Raw genomic sequence first — 27,830 nt, 5'->3', positions numbered from 1 at the left:
TCACTCCCTTCTCAAACACTACTTCCATTTCATGCTCCTAGACTCTTATAATTACCAACTGGTTTCTGTACAAGTTGTAAATAGTCTTTTGCTACCTGTGTTTTACTTCTGCTCCCTTCAGAGTTTCAAAGAGAGTATTCTTGTCACTATTCTCAAAAGCTTTCTGTAAGCCCACAAATGCTACAAATTTAGGTTTGCCTTTTCTTAACCTATTGTCTAAGATAAATTGTAGGGTCAGTATTGCCTCACTTGTTTCCTACATTTCCCTGGAATCCAAATTGACCTGCCCCAAGTTCAGCTTCATCTTCTGTAAAGAATTCGTGTTACTACTTTGCAGCCATGACTTGTTAAACTGATAGCTTGGTAATACTCACTCTTGTCAGCACCTGCTTTCTTTGGAACTGGAATTATTATATACTTCTTGAAATCTGAGGGTATTTCATCTGTCTCATACATCTTACACACCAGATGGAAGAGTTTCGTCATGACTGGCTCTCCCAAGGCTATCAATAGTTCTGATGGTATATCATCTATCCCTGGGGCCTTGATTCAACTTAGATCTTTCAGAACTTCGTCAAACTTTCTTTTCACAGTATTGTATCTTCCCTCTCATCATCATCTACGTCCTCTTCCATTTCTATAATATGGCCATCAAGTACGTCTCCCTTGTATAGACCCTCTGTCCACTCCTTCCTCCTTTCAGCTTTCTCTTATTTGTTTAGGACTGGTTTTCCATCTCAGCTCCTGATATTTGTACAGCTGCTTCTCTTTTCTCTCCAAAGGCCTCTTTAATTTTCCTGTAAGTATAATCTATCTCTCCCCGAGTATAAGTGCTTCTAAATCCTTACATTTGTGCTACAGCCACCCTTCTTAGCCATTTTTCACTTTCTGTCAGCCCATTTTTTAGACATTTGTATTTCCTTTTACCTGCTTTATTTACTGCATTTTTTGTTTTCTTATTTCATCAATTAAATTTAAATCTCCTGTATTATCCAAGAATTTCTACTAGGCCTTGTCCTCTTACCCTTCTGATCCTCAACAGCCTTCACTATTTCAGCTCTTCAAACTATCCATTTGTCTTCTATTGCATTTGTTTTCCCTGTTATTGTCAATCATTGCCTAATGCTCCCTCTAAAACTCTCAACAACCTCTCTTTCTTTCAACTTATCCATATGCCATCTCCTTAACTTCCTATCTTTTAGCAGTTTCTTCAGTTTTAATCTACAGTTCATAACCAATAAATTGTGATTAGGGTCCACATATACCATTGTGGTTGTTGACATTGTTGAACTCCCTGCCCCTCCAAAGAGCAAGTCTTGTCCACTGTCCAGTGATGCCACTACCACTTCCACAGTTGTGGCTCTGAAACCACCTTAGACAAAAAAATTGAAATCAAAGTTGAAGGTGAAGAAGAGTGCACTGACAGAGGTGGAAAGTACACAGTCAGATGATGTCGACATCATCCTCTCTCACGTCTCTCTTGAAATCTTCTTCAGAGGCAATGGACCTTGGTGTCAGACTGTGACAGTCATCGTGCCCCAAGACTGAGCTTCAACCATTGGGGGCCCACTCGCTGGCAGTAAGTCAGGTTGAAAGTGCCACTCCTGTGACAGATAGCTCCCATCCTGTAGTGGAACATTAATGGGTTCATGACACATATGGAGGAAGTGAAACTCCTTGCACAGGGATGCTTCCTGTGCTTGTTTTTGCAGGATACACCTTGTAAAGTATCTGATACCCCTGTACTGTGGGGCTATATTCTCTATCGCAAGAATGACCTGACTGTGGAAAGAGCCAAGGGAGAGGCCACTCTGTTTGTCAATAACGTTCACCATTCCTCTGCTTTCTCCCTGTCTACTGACCTTTGAAATTCATGTGTGTTGGAGGAGAGTCTATTGCAAGAAGCAGTCTACTGCAAGATGTCTTGTGAGGCTCAACCTCTACTTGGCCTCAGGGTTGGGTTTTGGAGCACCTCGTGACATTTCATGAAATGTGCATCCTTAGCACATGTATCCCCACCCATTTCTGTGCTGCTACTAGGTCATTCTCAGGCACCAACCTCCCTTTGTGCTCTCCAGCCCTCATTGATTCGCATTTGGTGGGTAATCATTGACAATCTTCACTCCAGTAATCACTTCCTATGCTGCATTCACCTACTAGTTGGAGCATTACCTGAAGAGAGGTCACCAAAATAGATGGTCGACAGGACTAACTGGACGTTGTTCAGCCATCTGGTTGTGTTTGAACATTGCAAACGTGTCCAGAAATGGGTGGACCATATTACATGCCACTGACTTATCCATCCTCACGTTATCTTAGGAGGCAACCTGTACCTTGGTGGACTGGTGATTGCCACTCAGCAATCTGGGTCAGATGTGTGGCTCTTCAACAGTTTAAGTGCCACCTATCAGCATTTTGGGTCACAAGAACCAAGGCTCAGCATGTAATCAAAGAGAGCAAGAAAATGTCATGGCAAGCATTCCTGGACTCCATCAACTGTTCCCCTTGATTTACAAAAGTTTGGGAAACCATCAGGAGGATTTCTGGTAAACACAGTCATTCACCAATAGCAGCAATGCAAAACGAGTGTCCCAAGACAACTCCTGGAGACACTGCTCAGATGCTGGCATATCATTTTGCAAAAACTACTGCCATTGCCAGCAAGGATCTGATGTTTTGCCACTACCATGTGACTGTAGGGAGGGGCACAATGGACCTCAGACCCAACAATTCTGAGCCTTACAACTACCCTTTTTTCAAGTGGGAGCTGAAATTGGCGCTGTCTGAAGATCATGATACTGCATCTGGTCATGACCAAACCCAATACTGCATGCTTCAACATTTGCCAGCAGTGTCAAAGGGAATGGCAGTGTCAAAGGGAATGGCAGACAGGTCAATTCCCCAACTCATGGAGATAGGCAGTTTTGATACCTTTCCTCAAACCAGGAAAGGACCGCGCATGTCCCTGTAGTTACCGGAGTAGTACTGTAACAAGTTGTGTTCGAAAGACCCTGGAGCGAATGGTTAACCAACGTCTGGTATGGTTGTTAGAGACCAGGCAACTTCTTAGCCACCCTCAGTGTGGATTTGGGAGATTTCGATCCACTGTTGACGACATGACCATGCCAGAGGCGTCTATTAAGCAGGCTCTCCTATGTAAAGCCGGCCGTTGTGGCCGAGCAGTTCTAGGCTCTTCAGTCCGGAACCGCGCTGCTTTTATGGTCACAGGTTCGAATCCTGCATCGGACATGGATGTGTGTGATGTCCTTAGGTTAGTTAGGTTTAAGTCATTCTAAGTCTATGGGACTGATGACCTCAGATGTTAAGTCCCACAGTGCTTAGAGCCATTTGAACCATTTTCTCCTATGTAAACATCACTGTATTGGCATATTCTTTGATATCAGTAAAACATACGATACTACTTGGAGGCACTGTATTTTCATGCAGTTGCATCAATGGGACTTTTGTTGCCACCTCCTCATCTTTATTTAGTCTCTCCTGTGTAAGCAGTTTATTAGGTCCAGAGTTCGTGACACGCTGTAAAATAAATTTGGGTGTCCCTCAGGGAAGCGTTTTAAAAGTTTTACCCACTTTACCAGAGCCATAGACAGTAGCACGTCTGCTGTAAGGATTCCCATATAAAGCTCCTTATTTGTGGACAATTTTGCTGGTTTCTGTTTCTCCTCCAGTGTTGCAGCAGTGAGTCATCAGCTACAACTTATATTGTGGAGGTTAGGCGAATGAGTGGCAAAGACAGGTTTTCAGAATCATTCTGTTGTTTCTCGAATGTGGTGGAAGTTTGTAGAGACTGAAACTGTATGCTGAAGATGAGGGCAGGGCCGACCACGTGTGACATCAGAAACAGAAAACCATTATTTGGCTGTAAGTACACAATGGTACTGCCTTAGCACTGCATGGCAACTGGCATCTGACCTCACAGCCACCACTGGGTGTGTTGTTTAAAGGCAAACAGCATACAGAAGGCTTTGGCAGAGAGGCATTTATTGTCAGAAATCTGCTGTTATGTGTAGCTCTGAAGCTTCTTCACAGAAGGAAACATCTAGAGTGCAGTCGTCACCATGCCACCTGGATGTTTGAACAGTGGCCCAATGTTCTTCTCACAGGCGAGTCCCAGTTTGGTCTGGAAAGTGATTCTCAGCATATTCGCATCTGGAGGGAATGTAGAACATGATTTTGGGACACAAAAATTGTGGAAAAAGGCCAATATTGATGAGGATTCTTAACAGTGTGAGTACGGATTATGTTGACCACTCAAACACCTCTTCATTAAATTGTACAGGTGGATCAACTAGGTTTAAGTGTTGTCAGGTGTCATGACGAGATCTTGGGAAATCATGTGCAGTTGTTGTGAGGTAGTGTGGGCCCAGGCTTTGTACCGATGGACGATAATGGTCGAATTCACAGAGCATTGGTGGTTGATGTTTTCTTAAAAGTGGAAAATATTGCACACATGACGTGGCCTACTCACTCTCCCAATTTTAATTCCATAAAGCACGTCTGGGATGCCCTAGGAAGGTGGGTCGTATCATGTCAGCATTCATCAAATACTCCCCAACACTTGCAAGTAGCTCTGCAGGAAGAATGGATGTTATTGCCTCAACAAGAGATTCACAGCATGTCCTATTGTTGTCAGGCCTATATTGCTGCCAAAGGTGGACACACCCCATACTGAGCACATTAACCAGTTGTCAGAAAGTGTGTGCAAATCTATTAATTTGGAAAAATAAAGAGCATTTTTGTCTAGCTTTATGCATGTTGCGGTTGTTTACATTCTGTATTATGTACATTGTTTCTACTTTGCTGTCATCTCTTTATACTGTTTCGAGGGAAAATAAGCACAACTTTGCAAAATTTCCATTTGTTGCTTTAATTTTGGACACCACTGTACTTGCACATGCGCGTGCGCACACACACACACACACACACACACACACACACACATACACTCTCTCTCTCTCTCTCTCTCTCTCTCTCTCGCTCTGTCTCTGTCTCTTCATGTATATCTTGGCTACAATAATGCACTCACTATGCTGTTCGTAGTAGCTTACTCAGATTTCTATTTCCTTACACATTATTAAGCCTATTCCTGCAATACCCCCATGTGATTTTGTATTTATAATGCTGTATTCACCAGATCAGGAGTCCTCTTCCTCCTGCCACCAAACTTCAGAAATTCCCACTATACCCTAACTTAAACCTATCCGTTTGCCTTTTTAAATTTTCTATCCTACCTGCCCAATTAAGAGTTCTAGCATTCCATGCTCCAACCTGTAGAATGCTAGTTTTGTTTCTCCTGATGATGAATTCCTCCTGAGTAGCCCCACCCAGATATCTGAATTGGGGACTGTTTTGCCTCCAGAATATTTTACCACACAGTAGACATGCATGCCCTTGGGAAAAATTATTGGTGTAGTTTCCCCATGCTTTCGGTTATTTACAGTACCAGGACAGCAAGGCCATTTTGGCTGATGTTACCCAGTCAATCATCCAGACTTTTTCCCTGCAACTACTGGAAAGGCTGCTGCCCCTCTCCAGGAACCACACATTTGTCTAGCCTCTCACCAGAACCCCTCTCTTGTGGTTGCAACTATGGTATGGCTATCTTTATCACTGAGACAGGCAAGCCTCCTCACCAACAGTACGGTCCATGGTTCATGGACTGGGGGGAAGGGCGGGGATGGGGGGTAGAGATCTACGAGACTGGATTGCTGGATTGCAAGTGAGATGAACATTAAGGACTTCCATGCTTCCTTGACCTGGTTAAATAGATTCAGGAAAACTCCAGGGAAATTTGCAGCTCACGTAAGATGAAGCTTTTTTTGTACCCTAAAATCCTGTGTAAAGAGCCAATTGGTCAGGTTCGTGCAAGAAATGGGTGTAAACCACACTTTACCATTTCAAGCAAAAAGAGACTGATTTGCTTCGCAGTCAATGAATGCTGTTAGACATTTGTATACAACAATACCATTGATAAGTATCAGTGGATTACTGTGTCCACATCTTTAGATCTACACTAAAGCACCAAGGAAACTGGCATAGGCATGCATATTCAGATACAGAGATATGTAAGCAGGCAAAAAACAGCAGTGCTGTGTTTGGCAACATCTATATACAACAACAAGTGTGTGGCACAGTTGTTAGAGCGGTTACTGCTGCTACAATGGCAGGTTATCAAGATTTAAGTGAATTTGAATATGGTATTATAGTCAGCACATGAGCGATGGGACTCAGCATCTCCAAGGCAGCGATGAAGTGGGGATTTTCCCATATGACCATTGCACGAGTGTACTGTGAATAGCAGGAATCCAGTAAAAACATCAAATCTCCAACATCGCTGCGGCCAGAAAAAGATTGTGCAAGAATATGTCCAATGATGACTGAAGAGAATCATTCAATGTGACAGAAGTTCAGCCTTTCCACAAATTGCAGCAGATTGTAATGCTGGACCATTAGTAAGTGTCAGCATGGGAACCATTCAACAGAACATCGTTGATATGGGCTTTTGGTGCTAAAGGCACACTCGTGTGCCCTTGATGACTGCACGACACAAAGCTTTATGCATCACCTGGGTCCGTCAACACCAACATTGGACTGTTGATGACTGGAAACATATTGCCTGGTTAGACGAGTCTCATTTCAAATTATATCGAGCAGATGAACGTGTACGGGTATGAGACAACATCATGAATCCCTGGACCCTGCATGTCAACAGGGGACTGTTCAAGCAGGTGGAGACTCTGTAATGTTGTGGGTTGTGTGCATTTGGAGTGATATGGGACACCAGATACATCTAGATATGACTCTGACAGGTGACACGTATATAAGCATCCTGCCTGATCACCTGCATCCATTCATCTCCATTGTGCATTCCGACAGACTTGGGCAATCCCAGCAGGACAGTGCAACACCCCACATATCCAGAATTGCTACAGAGTGGCTCCAGGAGCACTCTTCTGAGTTTAAATAATTCCGCTTGCTACCAAACTCCCCAGACATGAACATTATTGAACGTATGTGGGATGCCTTGCAACATGCTGTTCAGAAGAGATCTCCACCCCCTCATACTCTTACGGATTTATGGACAGCCCTGCAGGATTCATGGTGTCAATTCCCTCCAGCACTACTTCAGACATTAGTCGAATCCAAGCCACATCATGTTGCGGCCCTTCTGCATACTCGTGAAGGCCCACACGATATTAGGCATGGGTACAAGTTTCTTTGGCTCTTCAATGTATCTTCAGGAACCTCAAGGCAAATTAGACCAAAAATATAAAAAGCAACTGTTTAGTTTAAAAAATCTTGTTATCAACGTAGCAAAATCTGGAAGAATGGGAGGGAGTAAGTTTCGATATTACATCAGAAATGTCGTCTTAACAGTTTCAGAAAATAATTCAGTGCATTTGTTGGTCTCTTGGCCTGGACGTAACACCTCTTTCTTTATGAGGATGATGAAAAGACTTAGTGTAACTCGGATTCCACCCAAAACTAATAGTGCGATTCAGCCTCTTGCTAAAGAACAGTGTAAAACATTTTTCATAAAATTCTCAGATAGTATAATGCCTGATACTTCTTTGCCATTTCAGGTTTATCAATGGAATGGTATTGTTAATCTTCAGACATTTGTCCATTGTCAGTTTGCATCACTACATTTTTATGAATTTGATCCATTGTGTCTGGTACATAGCACAATTGAGGAAAAATGGCCATGACCATTTCTTCCTCCATCCCAATATTTTCTAAATAAAACTAGTGGTTAATGTGAAGTGCCTGAATCCAATAATTTTTCTTTTACCACATTTGCCTGATATAAAGGAAATGGTTGTTTTTGGCATCAAATAGACACTTCACATTTTTGTGTAGACTAAAGGGAATAAACAAGGGTCTGTTTCATTATTATTACAATATATATTTTAAAAAAGCTTTTTATAATATGCATTACAGGTATTGTTATAAAATATTTCATGTCAACAAATTAGAGTACCGATTGGTGGAAGACATCTCTAATGTAATGTAATGCACTTCCTTGATTTTCTCTTCTCTACTAGTCACTCATGTAACTATTACATCTGCAACAGCTTAGCTGTCAATGTGAACTGCAAGTTGTTCAAAAAGTTAATGATTTTAGATATTTTTGGCATGGTTTAAATACTTAAAATTTGCATGCATACACAGTAGACTTCGAACTATGTGGGCTATATTCTCCTGTCGCAGCTGCATCTGCTTATTTGCCAATTTTGCACACTAGACAGGAAGGGCTGTACAAACCACTGTTAGGAATGTCTCTTCATGCAGCAAACATTAAAAAAAAAATACTTGCAGTGCAACTTAACAGCTAAAATTTTAACTCTGCAATTTTTTTTGTGTGTGTGTGTGTGTGTGTGTGTGTGTGTGTGTGTGTGTGTGAAAAATTTCAGGGTAGGTTTTGACATGGCAGATTGGATCATTCCCTTGTCAGTCATAACTGTGCCTGGTGGTAGCAGCAGCTGGTGGTAGGGGTAATGAGGAGACATGGGGCAGGGAGAGGGTGATAGCAGGACAGGTCAGGGGATGGTGTAATGCTTGTTGTAGGAGTGTGCCGGGACATGGTGGGGACAATACAGAGCTCCTAGGTGCTGTTGGGAGGGGGGGGGGGGGGGGCAGGTGGGTTATGGGAACGTAGGATGATTTCCCATCCTGCACAAGTCAGAAACTCTGGTGTTGGTTGGTGGTATCCAAATGGTGCAGGCTGTGAAGCACCCACTGGAGTTAAATGTGTTATGTTGGGCAGAATGCTCATCAACTGGGTGGTCCAGCTGTCTGTTGGCCACAGTCTGTTGGTGGTCATTTGTGCAGACAGACAGCTTGTTGGTTGACATGCCCATATAGAAAGCAGCACAGCGATTGTAGGTTAGTTTGTAGATCGCATGGCTACTTTCACAGGTAGCCCTGCCTGTGATGGGATATGAGATGGTTGTGACTGGGCTCCGGTAGGTGGCAGTAGAAGGATATTTGGGACAGGTCTTGCATCTGTGAGCCATGAAGCAAGAGATTTGGGGCAGTGGTAGAGTAGGGATGAACAAGGATATTGCATAGGTTTGGTGGTTGATGGAAGATCACTGTGGGAGGTGCAAGAAGGATAGTGGGTACGATCTTTCTGATTTCAGGGCACAATGAGAGGTAATAAAAACCCTGGTGAATATGTGGGAGGTGGTAGGTGACTGGTGAGACAATGCATGGGAGATCTGTTTCTGGATAAGTTTGGGAGAGTAATTTCAGTCTGTGAAGGCCTCTGTGAGACACTTGGTATACGAGGTGTGGCTAGAAAAAAACCGGACTAGTACTGGTGAAACAATAAAACGAATGCAATGCGGCTGAAAGTCGCGTGGCCTGTCACGTGACTCTCGCTCCGCCTACTGCTCGAGTTTCATCTGCTTCTTGCACTCAGTCTGCCCGCGGCATCTGTTTTAAGTAGTTGACGTTTTGTCTGTGCGTCGGAAAATGTTGAGTGTACAGAAAGAACAGCGTGTTAACATAAAATTTTGTTTCAAACTAGGAAAATCTGCAAGTTAAACGTTTGTAATGTTACAACAAGTGTACGGCGATGATTGTTTATCGCGAACACAAGTGTTTGAGTGGTTTAAATGATTTAAAGGTGGCCGCGAAGACACCAGTGATGACACTCGCACTGGCAGACCATTGTCAGCAAAAACTGATGCAAACATTGAAAAAATCAGTAAACTTGTTCGACAAGATCGCCGTTTAACAATCAGAGCAGTGTCTGAGTTAACAGGAGTTGACAAGGAAAGTGTTAGGCAGATTCTTCATGAAAGTTTCAACATGAACAAAGTGTGTTCAAAAATGGTTCCAAAGTGTCTCACAATTGAACAGAAGGAACGCCGAAGAATGATTTGTTCTGACATCCTGGAAAACATTGAAAGTGATCCCACCTTCTTACAAAATGTTATTACTTGCGATGAATCGTGGTTTTTTACTTACGATCCCGAAACTAAACGCCAATCGATGCATTGGAAAACTCCTGGTTCTCCATGACAAAAAAAAGCACGAATGTCAAAATCGAAATTCAAGGCAATGATGATTGTTTTTTTTTACATCAAAGGGATTGTGCACATTGATTGGGTACCAGAGGGACAAACAGTGAATCAGCATTACTACATTAGCGTCCTGGCTACCCTACGTGAGCGAGTACGGAGAAAACGGAACGATTTGTGGAGAAAAAAGTCATGGATCATTCACCAAGACAATGCCACAGCTCACAGTGCGTTGTCAGTGAAGACGTTTTTGGCAAAACACAACATTCCCATCTTAGATCATCCACCCTACTCACCTGATTTGGCCCCCTGTGACTTTTTTATTTTCCCTAAAGTCAAGTCAGCTTTGAAAGGAACTAGATTTGAGACTGTTGAAGCAGTAAAAGAAAAAGCGATGGAAGTAATGTGTGGACTTACCGAAAATGATCTGCAGCATTGCTATGAACAGTGGAAAATTCGTATGGAGCGGTGTAGAGACCGAGGAGGAGAGTACATTGAAGGAGATAACATGAAATTGTAAATAAATGTTTTTTCCAGCATCAGTCCGGTTTTTTTCTAGCCGCACCTCGTATTTGGAGAGGGACTGCTTGCCACTGCAGATGTGACAACCACAGGTGCCTTGGCTGTATGGAAAGGGACATCTTGGTATGAAATGGTTGCCAGCTGTCAAAGTGGAGGTATTGTTGCTGGTTGGTAGGTTAGATATGGATGGAGATACTGATGTAGCCATACTTGAAGTGGCGTTCAGTAAAAATGAAGGTGACTTTTTGAGTTGAGGAGGATCAAGTGAAGTGAAAGGGAAAGAAAGTGTTGAGATACTGGAGGAACACATCAATTAACCTGAACCATGTGAGACGTTTGGGGGACTGGGTGGTTAGGAAGGATACCTATAGGTGACCCAAGAATAGGCTGGCATAAGATGGTACTGTGTGTGTGCCCGTTGCCGTACCATGGGTTTATTTATATGTGATGCCCTCAAAGGAGAAGTAATTTGAGCAGGGCACCATGTGGTAAAGGAACAGATACTATGGAGAGTCAATCGACGAAATGGTTGGTGTCTTATATAGGAGAGTAGGGTGCGATAAGTAAACTGAAGGTGTTGATCCACAGGAGCAGAGATTCTCTCAGTGGTGGTACAGTAATCAGCCTTGATGGGGCATCCTGGATGGTTGGATTTTTGGACTTCAGAAAACATGTAGGAGGTAGGAATGCAGTGAGACTAGTGTTGAAGTAAGGAGAGGAGATAGATTCAGGGAACAGGTTGAGGAGGGATCGAAGATCCTGTTCGATTTATGGAATAGGGTCACTGTGGCTGAGTTTTCAGGTGGATGAATCTGACAGCTGGCAGAATCCATCCATCAGGTAGTCACTGTGGTTCAAATCTTCAGTTGTGGACCCTATGTCGACAGGTAGGATTATAAGATCAGTATTAGTTTTTAGGGGGTGGATTATGGTTCTTCCTGTTGATGTAAGGTTGATGTGCTTGGTGAGGGATTTGGGGAATGATGGTGAGGCAAGGTCTGAGGTTAAGAAATTCTGGAATTTTAGCAACAGGTGATTAGGGGACAGTGCAAGTGGATCATGATTTGATGCAAACCCTGCCTCAGTGACCGCATTGCAGAAATCAACAGGATCTCCAGTCCCTCTTCAAATCTTTAGACTCAACCAAGAACCTGCCCCTCAAGTGTCATTCTCTCCTGACACCTGCCACTCCCCACACTCCTGCCTTTCGTGTGCTTCCTGCAGCCCAAAAGGCCAACCGCCCAGGATGCCACGTTTTGGCCAGTTACTGTGCCTCCACTGAGAAATTTCCGCTCTCATGGACTAACACTTTCACCCTGTTGTTCACTACCTACCTCCCTACATAAAACACAACAACCATTTCTTCCACTGACTCCCCACAGTTCCTGTTCCTTCACCACACGGCACCCTACTCATCACTTAACGCCAACTCCCTCTACCCTATGCCTAATAGCCATGCCCTGGTCACTTTTGAACATCTAGATGTAAGACCAGTCCCAAACGTCCTCTCATCACTACCTACCCCAGACCAGTCAGAGGGATCTCGTATCCATCAAATATAGGGCTGCTTGTGAAACCAATCATGTGATGTACAAGCTAATCTTGAACCAATGTGCTCTACTTTCTATGTGGAATGACAACTAACAAGCTGCCTGTCCACATGATTGGCCACCAACAAACTGTGGCCAAGACATGGCTGGACCATGCAGTTGCTGAACAAGCTGCCTAGCATAATGCGCTGCACTTCAATGGGTGCTTCACAGCCTGCGCCATCTAGTTCCTACTAACCTTTTTCTGAATTGTGCAGCTGGGAACTTTTCCTGCAATACATCCTATGTTTCCAAAAACCCCCTGGCCCCAACTTTCATTAGTCCCTGTCCTCCAGTTACCAATCCCCTTCCCAGCTCCCACTCCAGCACTACATAGCCTTCTACTCTACCAATTCACCCACTAGTCTTTTTCCCTTTTGAACTTCTCTGCTTTTCTACTCCCTTCTCCCCCTTCCCTTCCCCAAGTCGTCCAACCTTCCCGTGTGTGTGTGTGTGTGTGTGTGTGTGTGTGTGTTTTAATATGTCATGTGTTTTGTATGTCAAAAGAAGGCCATTTGACCAAAAGCTTAAATGTATAGCAGTCTTTTCATTGTGCCTATTTGCAACTCAACATCTCCTCTATATGATCCTTTTCCTAATATTGTTAAAAATTTTATCCTACTATATTGGCAGTCGTGAAAGTAAATCTGCATTCACATTTTGTGCTGTGGACCTGAAAATGATTTTATATTCATAATTGGACAAAAGTAGTGTGCAATGCTGCAATCATTGAGCTGTTTTTGAAGGAACAGTATTATTTGGTCCAAAGAGAGCTGCTGAATTCTTGTGGGCTGTGATGGAAATGAACTTACAGCCATAGATATAGTCATGAAATTTTTAACAGTGAAAGTAGTCACAAGTGCTTCTTACACAGTCTGACTGTAGTCCCTCTGGGCAACTATCAGTGTCTCTGACATGAATGCTATTGACTGTGCAGAACATATTGCTGATGTGCAAAATGGCACCATTTCTGTATTCCATAGAGACTGAACGGAGTATATGTAACCATGAATCTTTGTATGTTGTCATCTAAAGATATTTGTAAAATAGACCTCCTTGAAATCAAGTTTTGTAGAGTATACACCGCTTGCTAAGGCAGACATCAGTTGTTCTGGTTTTGCATTTGGGTAAGAATCAGTGATATGTTGCACATTTTGCTTTGAAGTTACCACAGATCCGTAATGTGCCATTTGATTTCTGTACAGCACTACTGATGTTGTTCACTGACTACTGGTCATATACTCAATAATACCATACTGCTCAAGGGAGTCAAGGTCCTGCTTAACTTTATCCTTTAATACAAACTGCTTCAATAAATTTTCACACAGCTGTTGTCTTCATTGCGGTGTGTGCCTTCTAATCATTAATGCTACTTGTTGCTTTGGAAAAATATGTATATATTATCGTACTTTTGCAATGGGTTTTGAACCATTTTTTGCAATTGGTTTTGCAACAGTTTGTCAGGATGTCAGTATGAATCTGATTCACTCGTTCATGAATGGTGAAGCTAGGGATATTGAAGAGATTAAATCCCAGCAAATTTGTTGCCTTCTGAGAATCAACAACTATGAATCTGGCATATTTTGTGAATTGCTTGTATGCAACACCCTTAAAAATTTGGACTTTGACTGGTATCTGTTGGTTGGTATAGCTAAATAACTTACTTTGAAATTCATTTAATTTCTACAATCATAATTTCTTGTATGCCTGAAGACTAATTACATCAATTGATGACCCTGTGTCAGTTTGAAATTTTAATGGCAATTTGTTCACTCTGAGAGTGATAGATAAAGCTTCATTATTCGCAGAAAAGATCACATTCACTTTATGTTTTGATTGTAAAAGTTTATTGATTTGTTCATGTTCATTTTGAACATCACTTGAATTTTTATTCTGAATCACTTTTTAAATGCCTAAATGACTTATTTTGTTCCCTGTTTTGCTAAGTGTTACACAGCTCTGTTCTATGTCCTCACCTGTGACAACAATTGCAATGCATGTTTTGATACCACACCATGCACAAGATTTTAATTTAGTATTAGAGAACTGTTTATGGGATGTAGATTCCATCATGGTCTTTGCATGCTCTGTAAGGTTGTGGTGTGACTGCACTGATCACGTGGCCACACCAGCTGCCTCTGCAGTGTAAACAAGAATCTGCCTATGCACTGGAGTGTTTCAGCTGATAGTCACATCTGCTCATGTGCCCAAACTAATGGCAGCAGCCTTGCAAAGAAATTTACTGTCTGCTGACTGCATGATCAACATGTCTTGTATGAGAGAATATGCATATGACTTTTTACAGTCGCCATTTGTGCACTGAAATTTTCGCTCTCTAGTTAAGCTCTGTAATTGTGGTACCCACTTTTTATAACTTTGATTCAGCTTCTTAAAACATAAAAAAAATTATGCCTAAATGATTAATGGAAAATCTCATATAAAGATGTGAAACAAATACTAACAAAGAGATAGAGGGGCTGGCCAGTACTTACCTCAGCTCAGTACAGCCGATAGATACACAAAAAAAATTAAATTTTCAATTTTAAATTTTCAGTTCTGTTTTTTGTGTATCTATCGGCTGTACTGAGCTGAGATAAGTACTGGCCAGCCCTTCTATCTCTTTGTTAGTATTTGTTTCACATCTTAAAAAACTATGCCTGGCAGCTGAAACATGTTACTTAAGCCTCATAATGTGAGTTTAATTTACATTAAATTTCTCTATTGGCCAGAGTCAGTGGATTAATTTCTGACATACTTTTTTCACCAACTGAAAGATGTCAGCAACAGCATGAGCAGTAAGGAAAGATTTGTGCTCAGTGTCAGCTGATACATGATACGTGGTGAAATTTTGTTCGCTCTGGAGATATAATTTGGCCAAACTACAAGATTTCAGTTGAACACTGGAAATGATGGTAGCCTTATCGTAAGGGGTTCTCGGCCATTTCACCTGTCAGCTAATTGGGATGGCCACACCAAAAGTAACTCTTACATATTTGAGAGTTACTGGAGAAACAGCAGCATTGACTGGGAAAGATCTGTTTGGGCCATGTGTGAAAAATATAATGCAGAACATTATACAATACTCACTTAAATCTTCTGTAAGAGAAATTGGGATTAGTGCTCCACTCACTGATCAGAAACCAATGGAAATGCCATGCTGTAAATTTGAATACCCTCTCCCAGCATTTGTTTGCCAGGTACGTTGTAATAAAAGAAATTCTTTATTAAGCATGAATGATTTGTAGCCTTCCAGCATGGAAAGTTTGTATCCTTTCTTTTCCACACCTTTATTTTAAAATTTCACTCTGGTCACTGATACTTTGCTACAACTATCTCAGAGGACTTTGGTTTCTTCTCTGCCTACTTTAATCTGAACTTTTGGGTGGTAACTCTTTTGCTCTGGTATTTCAGGCCCACATGTGAAACTTATTCATTTTCTCTGTGTTCCCATTTCTTAACCCTTCTCCTTCTTTCCATGGATTTCGCACTGCCTCCAGAGACCCCCTCAGTTAGTGCCCATTTTAGGTGGCAACTTTCCTATTCTGCCTTGATGGCAACTTTCCTATTCTACACTGAAGCGCCAAAGAAACTGGTACAGGCATGCGTATCAAATACAGAGATACGTAAACAGGCAGAATTCGGCACTGTGATCGGCAACGCCTATATAAGTCAAGAAGTTACTTTAAATCCGTCTTGATTGCAAATTTTTTTTTTTATTATTATTCATATGACCGGTTTCGGTTCATTCAGAACCATCTTCAGATCTGTAAAAATAATTATACTAATTTACTATTTCACGAAAGCAAATCTTTTTCATCCTATCTAATCAACATCAAGTGTACCAGAACGTACCTGATATTTAAGTTACAGGAGTAACCCGTCCAATTCAGCAACTTTCACATGCTACGTCACATAAAATTGGTTGGCAGAGTGCACGTCATTTATATTAATTATAATACTATTACCGACAGGTGGCGTCTGGTACATTTGTTACATTCCATTTGCACATATTGTATTCAGTAGATCTTTTTTTATATTAAAAATATTTAATTAAAATATGTAGATGTCAAAGCTAATGTAACAAATGTACCAGACGCCACCTGTCGGTAATAGTATTATAATTAATATAAATGACGTGCACTCTGCCAACCAATTTTATGTGACGTAGCATGTGAAAGTTGCTGAATTGGACGGGTTACTCCTGTAACTTAAATATCAGGTACGTTCTGGTACACTTGATGTTGATTAGATAGGATGAAAAAGATTTGCTTTCGTGAAATAGTAAATTAGTATAATTATTTTTACAGATCTGAAGATGGTTCTGAATGAACCAAAACCGGTCATATGAATAATAAAAAAAAAAAAAAAAATTGCAATCAAGACGGATTTAAAGTGACATTATAAAATTACTGATTGCTGTTATCCCATGAGACATTATGTCTGTTTTTGCAAAGTCAAGAAGTGTCTGGTGCAGTTGTTAGATTGCTTACTGCTACCACAATGGCAGGTTATCGATATTTAAGTGAGACTGAAAGTGGTTTTATAGTCAGTGCATGAGTGATGGGACACAGCATCTCTGGGGCACCAGTGAAGTGGGGATTTTCCTGGATGGCCATTGCATGAGTGTACTGTGAATATCAGGAATGCAGTAAAACATCAAATCTCCAACACTGCTGCAGTCAGAAAAAGATGTTGCAAGAACAGAACCAATGACAACTGAAGAGAATCGTTCAACATGACAGAAGTTCAACCCTTCTGCAAACAGTTGACGATTTCAATCCTGGGCCATCAACAAGTGTCAGCATGTGAACCAGTCAATGAAACATTATCGATATTGGCTTTCGGAGTCAAAGGCCCACTCGTGTACCCTTCATGGCTATATGACACAAAGCTTTACGCCTCGCCTGGGCCCATCAACACTGACATTGGACTGTTGATGACTGGAAACATGTTGCGTAGTCGGACGAGTCTCATTTCAAATTGCATCGAGCGGGTGGATGTGTACAGGTATGGAGACAAACAACCTCATGAATCCATGGACTCTGCATGTCAGCATGGGACTGTTCAAGTTGGTGGAGGCTTTGTAATGGTGTAGGGCTTTTGCAGTTGGAATGATGTGGGATCCCTAATATGTCTAGATATGAGTCTGACAAGCGACATGTACGTAAGCATCCTGTGTGATCACCTACATTCATTCATGTCCATTGTGCATTCCAACGGACTATGGCAATTCCAGCAGGACAATGCGACAACCCACATATCCAGAATTGCTACAGAGTGGCTCCAGGTGCACTCTTCTGAGTTTAAACACTTCCACTGGCCGCCAAACTCCCCAGACATGAATATTATTGAGCATATGTGGGAAGCATTGCAACGTTTTTTCACTGACAACTCCTACAAAGTGTCTTTATTTTCAAGGAAAAACAAACTTTCTTCCACTGAGCCGACTTGAACTATCAGTGCCAATTCCTGGGTCTTGATTGGTAACTTGTCCACAGTATTTCAAACCAGACCTTTTCCCTCCCGTGGTTGATTCGTAGAGGGGATTCTTTCTACTAACTAGATGATAAACCAGTTGGGAGCAGTCACTTCCACACATTTGTATACTTTACCTGCAGAGTTATTATTTATGTGGTGACTTAACTGCTCTTTGAATTTGTCTTCAAATTTAGAGTAGTCTAGTAGATGGCCTTCGAAGTGTAGTCTAGTTTGTCCTCTGATGTGAAGTTAATTACAGTGGAATTTATTATTTCCCTATCTTGCATCCACGTACAGTATCTTGATTTGCTGCAGAAGTTCTGTTGGTTGCAGTTTCCCATTTTCTCACCCTCTTTATTTTTCTTTTCTCCAGCTCACTCACCTCTTTCGTTTCACTTCTCCACCTCTCACTTCTGTTTGACCTTTAAATGTAATGAGGATGTGCTGAAAAGTAATGCCTCTGAATTAAATAAAACAAATTGTATTTACATGTTTGCAGCTCCCTACTGCTATAGGACACTGAATTGTAGTGTGTAATGTGGCAGTGAGTAAACTCACATAGTGTTTTTAGAGATACCAGCTTTTCAGTTCTACAGATTTTTTGTACATTCTGGTATCATGACAAGTATACTACCATTATAATGAGTACTACAATGATTATTTCCTATCACCACAGTCTACCATAGCCAAATACCTGTAGGCAAAAAGAGAGAATTAAGATTATAAGACAGGTTACATGATCCACTCTTAAGGGTTTCATTACATGAAAATTGTTTTCTCTCTTTCAGAGTTTCACAACTAACTCTCCTTCCTGTAGTTGTGAGATTGTTAAGTAGACTTTGACCTTTATTAAATTCCATTTACAGCCAATGCTGTAAACCAGATTATTTTCTGTCGTGAGTGGACCAGGATACTGTCATTTTCATTTCATTAATACAACTGGTTCTTGTTGTATCACCACCTGCCCCAATCCTATATTCTGCCACAGAGGAATTTACTGTTTCCCTCACTTCTTCTCCTACATCACATTCGGCAGATCCCCCTCAGGAAGCAGCGTCCTTAGGGATTTGCAACAAGTCAAGATACCTGTGAACAAAGTAAATCATTTGTTAGAAAGTACATTAATAATTAACTTCTGTTAAGCTACTATAAAGTATTTATGTTTAGTCAAACTAAATTTTACATATACAAATTAACTGGAAAGCTGCTGCTTTGAAGGGGAGGGGGGAAGGATGGAACTAATATTGAAAATTGCCAGTTATCATCTTGCAGTGGAATTTGCTATCACTTATCAGTTTCTGTAACTCACCATAGAACTTATCTACTATTTCATCAGCACCATAGAATTTTTGTACATAAATTTGAATGATTTTCATGTACTACCTTTTGTTAATTTCAAAAACAAGTCTTGCTATTCTGTCTAAGATTGCTTCAGTATCTGTAACATTTCTTGTTTGCAATAAAGCTTACACCTGAATTTGCCTTCTCTTCTGTTACTCTGGAGTAAAATGCTTGAGTTGATTGTAACACAACTAACTTATGTATAGATCCTAGAGTTTGCTAATTTAGTCTTCCTAAATAAAAATGTAGCAGAAGCAGTTGGGTTTCTAAAGTCTATGTTATTTTCTGTGTAGCCATACTTTATGCAGTGAGATTCAGACAAAAGAATATTTGGCCATATCCATATCCATCCATAGTCTGCAGCCATTATCCAAGTTCTCTCAGTCCACCACATGTGACAGTAGGACCTTCAACAGATTTACCCATGGTACACTAGCCTGTCAGGGCCCACAGAGTGTCATAAGACACGGAAATAGTTTGAACCTTGGCAGAACTATGCTCACAGCAGTTTTAGTCCAGGCCTGAGTGGTTCTCAGTATCCTAGCCTCAGATCAAGATAACTAGTTTGTTTACTGATCATATGAAAGCAAGGATCTCATGTCAGTTTGTCATTTAGTGGGCGGTGAGTCTTCGTGTGACCCATAGTAAATTTAATCAGGAGAGTAGCAGACTTTTAGTCACCACTCATTCTGCAGTATGGGTTGGCGAGAAGCCCATTTATATTTTTCCCCATAAGATAATACATCAAGATTCTTACTGTATGGGTACTAACAGCTGCACAGTGTGAATATCTGGTTTGGTTCTCTTCATCATCAATATGCTGTAATAAGGACTATTCTCATCAGTTCTTAGCAGAGTCAGCTTTTGCAAAGTTTTCAAGCTGCATTTCCAGTATGCCTAAGTTGTAGGTTTACAGTCATGGGGTCTTACCAGTTTCGAGTTATGGCAGTGATATATGAAATTATAACTTGACACACATTCAAAAGTTTAAGCCTTATCTGAAAAAGGAGAGTTGTGAGACATGAGCTCCTCTTGGCTTATGAGAATATAGCTGAGTGACATTGTGTTATTTTCAAGGGCACAAATGCAATGAGAGATCGCTGAGCATGGCAATTTAAGCCCTCAGTGGGCAGGGCTGCATTGTTGCTTAAACCAAAGTGCACTGTATTTGGAAAGACAACATACACAGTAAACAGCTGGCACCGCACACAACCAACAATGCTCTATACAATGGTTCTCCATGGTGCTATGGTCTGATTTATGTATGAATGCTAAACTAAATGGGGTGTGATTGACAGCTCCCGTACATTATCCATGACCGTCTTTCACAGACTGTACAAGTGCACTAATCTTGAAAGGTGGTTGAAAAACACACTTCATACAGGGTTTCCTTAGAAAATGACCAATCCTGTTGGAAAGACTACCTTCATAGGGGGAAAAACTGTAGACTTAAGAGGTTAACTAAAATATTTGAACTGCTTTGCCAGCTCACAACAAACTGTCACATTTATACCTAACCTAGACCTCAGACTACACTACAGTTCAGTGTGTCACCACATCTAAGACTTCATGTTCACATTCATCGTCTGTGCCATCTCATAACCAGACTGTCATCTTCTGACCTAATCTAGAGATTGGGCTATACTACAGATCATTCCTGCATTCCAAAAACTAATACATATGCAAAATAAATATTTTCAGTGTTCTGTTCTCTTTCTGTTTGCACATGTATGACATTATAAACATAATTGTTATCATGGTGGGGCGAAACAGATGTTTGGTATCAGTAGGTTCAATTGACTCTACTTAAGTACTATGTCATGGTCCTCATCAGTACCTGATTCTCAGTTGGTCAATAGCACAGTGCATGTCTGATCTGGCTCTCATTGTACCATTCATGCTAAAAGATAATCATGTCTGATGTGTGTCTCATGTACCCATTTTGGAAAAAACGACCTCACAATAGTATGTACAGTGAGAGACAGACATGACATATTGTGTTGTTGACCAACTATGAAACAGGTGATCGGTGATACTGAGGCAGTGTCTAAGTCTCAGCTTTTCTATCGTTTCACAGACATTATTTCCAGTAGGATGGGTTGTATTCTGAAGAAAATTGATATGAAGTGTGTTTTGTAATTTCTCTCTAAGATTAGGGCCTTATAGAGTCTGTAAAAGCATTTGTGATGGGTGTCTTCATATCCCTTGGAGTTTTGGCATGTCACACATTTCAGACCATTAAGATATAGAGAACATGACACACTTTTAAGAGAGGGATCAATCTTGATTCCAGAGCATTGCCTTGGTGGTGGTCATACTATGGCATATAAGAAGCCAGAGATTCAAGCATACACTTCCAGTTACTGGGTAGCTTTGTTAAATAAGCTATTGATATTAAACTAGTTAGTGACCTCATAAATAGAGACAAGGGCATATTTCTCTCTCTCTCTCTCTCTCTCTCTCTCTCTCTCTCTCTCTCTCTCAACAGGCTGTTCACCTGTTGAAATACTCTATAATAGTAGGCAGCTGTACTCTTATAAGTTATTTGAACCATAAAGAGGTGCATGTTGGGAATTATGAGGAAGATTGGTGCGTTTATACCCTGAAAATTACAGGGTATACTAGCAATTGTCTAGGACATCATTCAGCTTCATTCTTATAAGTTATTTGAACTATGGAGAGATGCGTGTTGGGACTTTCTATGGAGACAAGAAATCAAATTAAATTATAAGACAAAATTATGACAATAATGTGAATTTGGGTAAGACATGGGGCCAGACAAATGGATGCTCAATAGATAAAGGGAATACTTGGATTACACCAAGAGATAAAAAAACACCAAGAATACAAGCTAATGAAAGATGTGTAGACATTACAAAATATGCAGGACCAATATGGTGTACAGAGCAGAAGACCCAAATGGGTAGAGAAGTCAGGAGGTGGCCTTTATTCAACAGTAGGTGACAAATGGCTGATGATGAGTCTCTATAAAGAATCCTTTATAAAAACTAAACTAAGAGGCAGTTAGTCTTTTTTGTATTGTTGTTCACAGAGCTGGATGGAATGAAATGTGTCTGTAACTAGAGATGACTTTCTTAACTGAATTTTTATACATGGGTGCTATTATAATATATTAAATACTTCCAGGAAATATCCCTTGACTCTTTGGTTGATTAAACAGATAGTTTAAGGGTGTTGTTGTCAAATCAACATAATATAAGAAGTCAATTCCAGTACCTGAAACTAATCTTTATTTGCTTCTATTTATGTTTTCTGCACACCAAACTTGCCTGTTTTGGCTTACAATGTCATTTTCAAGTGCGCCTTTGGGTGTTGTGAATAGTGAATCTTGTTATCATCTTACTTATGATCAATAACGTCATTTTCATGAATGACATTTTTACCTACTTATAGGTGGAGTTCATGATCAAATGGCATCCAGGGGTCAGCTGTGCAGTGTGTGGTATGAAATAATGTTATTTTACTCGTTTTTCAGTGTGACATTTTTTGTTGTAGCTTTTTGATGGCTATGTGAAAGCTGGGACCCTTAGAAGCTGTACATTTACAGATTTTTTTCTTCTTTGGGACTCAGGGATGGTGTGTTTGTTGCATAGATATTATCTGGTTAAAATTTTTTGTACATGTGTTATCTGTTATTTCATATGCTCATCCTCTCTTGTTATCAAAAATTTCAATAAAATTTTCTAAGTAGGGCTTGTGTTTCATTTCAGTTTGTTCATTGATTAAGTTGTCTGGGAAATTTATTGCATAGGTGTGTATTTCTAATTCTTCCAAAATATTTGTAGTATGTTGTTTAGATATTTCATTTAAAATATGTTTTCTGTTTTGTGGCTTTCATTTTTAAGATGTATGTAGAAAGCTGATTGATTGATTGCTTTCATGTGCTATCATATGTTCTTTGAATCTAATGTTGATGTTTCTTCCCATTTCACTGAAAATGAAAATGAAAACAACAAAGCAGACCACACTGAAAACACTGTACAGTTTTTACACAGAACACCTAAGGGATGTACTATATTTTGTAAAAACTACAGATATACACAGATATGAAAAATCTCTCTAACAACTTACTCAATGAGCAAACTGGCCTGAAACAAAAGCCTTACTTAGAAAATTTCATTCAAATTTTTGACCATTACAAAGGATGAACATATGAAATCACAGGTAACATATATACAAAAAATTTTACCCAAATAACATCTATGCAACAGACACAGCACCCCTGATTCCCAAAGAAGAAAAATCTATAAACATAAAACCTCTAAGGATACCAACAGTTGACCAACAGCTGACACAAAAAATTTTATATTAAAAAACTACATGGGTATCATTTCATAACAGACAGCTCACAATTGGCCCTTGGATGCCATAAGATTGTGAACTCCACTTGTACATAAGTAAAAATGTTATCGATCATCAGTAAGACATAAATAATACTCATTGTTCACAGCACTCACAGGTGCACTTGAAAATGGAATTGTAAGGCAAAAAAGCCAAGTCTGTTGTGCAGTAATCCCTAAATATAAGAAAATAAAAATTATGTTGCAGCTGCTGGAATTCACTTCTTATAAAATTTTATATTTTCACTTAGTTCATGCTGCAGGCCCTACTAGTAAAAACAAAATAATAGTAAAAACAATAATAATAGAAAATATTGATCAATATAAGATTTTAATACTCTATCAGTAACATTGTGGCCATGGCGGTCTAGTGGGAAAGCACTAGACTCCGGCGCTGGAAGTCCCTGGTTCAGTCTCAGAATGGAGCAAGAAATTTTCCTCATTCCAATGACTCCAGGATGGTCCCAGGTCCACTAAGGCTGGTATTAAATATGTACTGGGGATCCTTCCCAGTGAAAATGGTGGCCGCTGTGATGGGCCCCATCACACTACCCATCTAGTGTCATGACAAAGAAACGCTGCATTTTACCTGCAGTTAGGCCAGTAGGAAGGTCATGGGCTTGCATCATAGTCATTACTTTACCTTTTTATTAGTAACACTATCATAGTTGGAAGAATTATGATTTATTAAGTACATGCTGATATCTTTAAGCTTCTTAGGAGATGTATTTTTGAAACTAATTTCTATTTGTGAACTAAACAGCATCTGCTGTAATAAATGCATCAACATTTGGCAAGTACTCTACTGCCACTGCAAGGTAGTATTCATAGAAACAAATGGCCAGAGATACCAGTGTATCATGATTTCTATCGCAGATGTAATTTAATCCACAAATGAATCAGTCATTGAGGAAAGGTCATGAATCAACCTTTTTTACAAAACTTAGCTAAATATTGGAACTGGGTGATGAAGGGTAGCCAGATTAGTACATACAAGGAGGTCTGTAGCCAAACATCAAATGGCATCAGTATCAGACTTTGAAATCGTCACACCATGTAGAAAGGTCATGAGTCATTGACTCATGCCCTTTTTGCAGTGACTATATGGAAGGGCATTTAATTGAGTGCAGAAGACATTGGTGGCCTGTTGCTGCTTTCACGTATAAATGTTCTTGTTACGTTTGACAACCTGTAACACTCTAGTTGGTCTAGAAGGTCTAAAAAATTTTGCAATAAAGTTATTAAAGTTTCTGAACACCTTGAAAAGAAAAATAACGATTGTGGACTGAAATTTGACTACATACAAAATTTGCAGTTATCAAGTATTTCTGTTTGTGGTGACCTTTATGTGGAAAAGCTATGGGACAATGTTTTTAATACATAAAATTTGAAAAGCACTCACACTATTTTGAGTACCATGAGGACAAAGCCAGGAAAGTGGAAATAAAATTTGCACATTTCTGTATCAATATATCCAGAAACATATCCCAAAAAATGTGAATGAACTAACCTGTTCTCCAACAGGTGTGCTGTTTAGAATAAGAATAACACAATGATTCACTTTTGTTTAACACTTGTATCAACTGGGAGATTTGAGAAGGTGAAACAGTACTTCCCTATACACAGATGTAGTTTTCTCCCAAATGGTAGAGATGGGATACAAAAAAGCAGGTGAGCCATCATGCCGGGACCTATTATATACTTGAAGAATATGCCATAATGATAAAAAAAAGGCTTCAAGTAGATTCTCAAGGGAAAATGTTGACAATGTTGTTATATTAGTATTTAAAAACTGGTAGCCTGTCTATTTTAAAAAGTCTTGCCTTTCTGAATCGGGTATGGAAAAATTTCCTTAGGAACATAAGATTTCTTTTTCCTCTTCTACATTAATGAGTTTTGAGTATGATACACATTTTCCTGGGTAAGTAAAAGTAGAGCAGTTCATTGATGGTGCTGTCAGAGAGATATTTCAACTCCTTTACTGTTTTGCTAAGGACCCCGTACTTCTTAGTGAGTTAGGGTATCCTGAATAATGGATATAGTGAAAGTGAAGAGAGATACTCCACCTGAGTATATGAAATTTTTTGACCAATTGGAAGAATGGTCAATAGCAGGGGAACAAACAATAATGATGATGATTATTATGATCAAGAATATTGTTTTAATATGTTTTTATTCACCATTGTTACAAGAAGTACAGCTACAGCTCAGAATGTGACTAAAATACTAGCACCCTCATTTGAGCTTGCAGTACAGCATATGCACTGATTCTGTAATTCAAATCCACCTGTTTTTCCAAGTGTAGCTTTCATTTATTGTAATGAACAGTTGTTCATCACAAAAAGATCATCAGTTAGCAATTTTTAAATTTACGTTTTTGCTAAACTGTAAATTACAAAACAAAAATACACTGTGCTTTGCAGTCCTTGAAGACTCAATACTCAAGACTCAATAACTATTTACATTACAGTAACAATAAATATAATCAAGGTTTATGCTGTAGGAAGTTTTAGCCTTCTGCCGTAAAATTTTCCTTTTTTGACTCATAACCATGACAAATTCAAATAGTGGAGCTCTTTATGTACACCCCATAATGTGATCCTTTCCAAGCAATATTATAGCAAAGTGTACACTATCCTACTGATGTTTCATGGAAATGACTTTAATATTTTCTGAATTTGATGAAAAAGTATAGTGTAAAAATTGCTCTCTGTCACATTTTATGGATATTTGTTGAACTGAAGTTTTTCATTAAATACCTCCATACATTAACTCCCACTAAAATTTTTGTTATTCGTTATTGAAAATATCTGCATTTTTCCATGAAAGTGGAATTAGTTCATCACGAATTGCTGAAGGAGTGCTGTGTGCAAAAGAACTGAGTGTGTGATTTTGCAACTATGTTATAAGTTCAATACCGTAAACAGTAAGCTAGTGCAGTCTTATGATGAAAAAAACTGAATAATATGTTATAGACTGAAAGAAAGCATTGGATGCTCATAATTTTCAATTTTACTTCAGTCTTTCATAGATTTGGCAGGCTTAACTGCAAACCAATGTATTATGTAGCCATAACATTACTGCTGCAAATTGGAGTCAATAATTGTGCTAACTCATCGTATGCAAGTGGCAAAGGAGCTTGAAAGTTTCAAGTTTTCCAGTATTATGTAGTGACAGTGGGAATCACTGCATCAATAAAAACTACCATCATCACTCTTGACGTAAGTTGCAGTCTTACATGAAGACAGTACTGCATTGTGCGTAAGGCTGATACACATTCTTAACAAATCTATGACAATTCGAACATTTGACCTTTCTGACATTAAAATTTCATTAAGCATTTGGTTAAATAAAGTTGTTCGGTGAAATTAATAGTGATAGGATTTTCAAACATAAGTTTTGTAAATTAGTTTACAAATAGGAATTATTCATTGATAATAGTATTTCTAAATAATGGTTGCGTCCTTGGATCTTTCAAGTAATGAAAGTAATTTATTTAAAAAAATAATGTTGAAATAATACATAAGGCAGAATTGTTTCAATTAAACAATTTGGTTTTGAGGATATTTTACAAGTGATAATGTTTCCTTTGCAGAAATGGAATTTACTTTAGAACAACTACATCAGCTCAAAATATATACTCATCAGATAAATTATTTAGATAAATCAGATAGATTATTTAAAGTGACACAGAATTAGTAAATGGAGATATATTCCACAATGTACTTCACTCAATAGAGCCTTCTAGATTTTTACTGTTTTTGTGCATGTATTTCTCACTTTTGACAAATATATTTTTTAATTATCCAAAGTGCAAAAGCACTAAAATTGAAATATAAGAACTACGGAGTTGTAAACAGCAGCAATAATTTAGAATGTAGTGATGTTTGGCAAGAGACAGAGGGTGTTTGGTCCTTAGACACTCAGAACGGTGATTAGCTGCAGGGCAGTACCTGGCGAAGCAAACTACCGTTACAGCAGATGTGACAGCTTGCTGGCATGAAAGTAATCTCTTCTGGCCCAGCAGCTTACTTTTTCATATTCCCTTGCACTTATCTAATGCAGTCCTTCGTCACTTGCTATCTCATGCCAATATTTTTGCACCTTCGTGCCTACTACATCAGATGTTCTCAGTAATCTTTATTTATTTTGCTTTTATTTTTATTCTATTAAATGTCTGTGGCTGATGCACATTAATCATGGAACATGTCACTGTATAACATACTAGGACTTACCACACTGATGAACTATGAGACCATTCCACACATTCCATATTTTTTCTCTCTCCTTTTTACTTTTGTATGTAAAAAGCAAATAAATTTTTGATGTGAATAAATTCTAGTGATTCATAAGCATTGTTTATTTCTTGGCATGGTGTAATTTCTGTTATCACTGTAACAGTTACGGGTATGAGGTTTGTAAGTAATTGTGGGGCATCTTAATAGAATTTTTTCACAAACATTTTTAAATACTATAATAAATTCTTATTT

The 27,830-nt window shown here is 39.5% G+C and overlaps 1 protein-coding gene across 2 annotated transcripts in view; it reads left to right on the top strand.

Annotated features, from left to right (window-relative positions):
* The window catches only part of LOC124591520 (ribonuclease P protein subunit p40-like), a 221,638-nt gene that overhangs the window by 177,050 nt on the left and 16,758 nt on the right, over positions 1 to 27,830 (top strand). The gene's annotated exons all lie outside the window — the stretch shown is intronic.

Source organism: Schistocerca americana, chromosome 2 (genome assembly GCF_021461395.2).
Source record: "Schistocerca americana isolate TAMUIC-IGC-003095 chromosome 2, iqSchAmer2.1, whole genome shotgun sequence".
NCBI classification, from domain to species: Eukaryota; Metazoa; Arthropoda; class Insecta; order Orthoptera; family Acrididae; genus Schistocerca; species Schistocerca americana.
The sequence above is the reverse complement of the archived record's forward strand: the minus strand, read 5'-3'. Positions and strand labels throughout refer to the sequence as shown.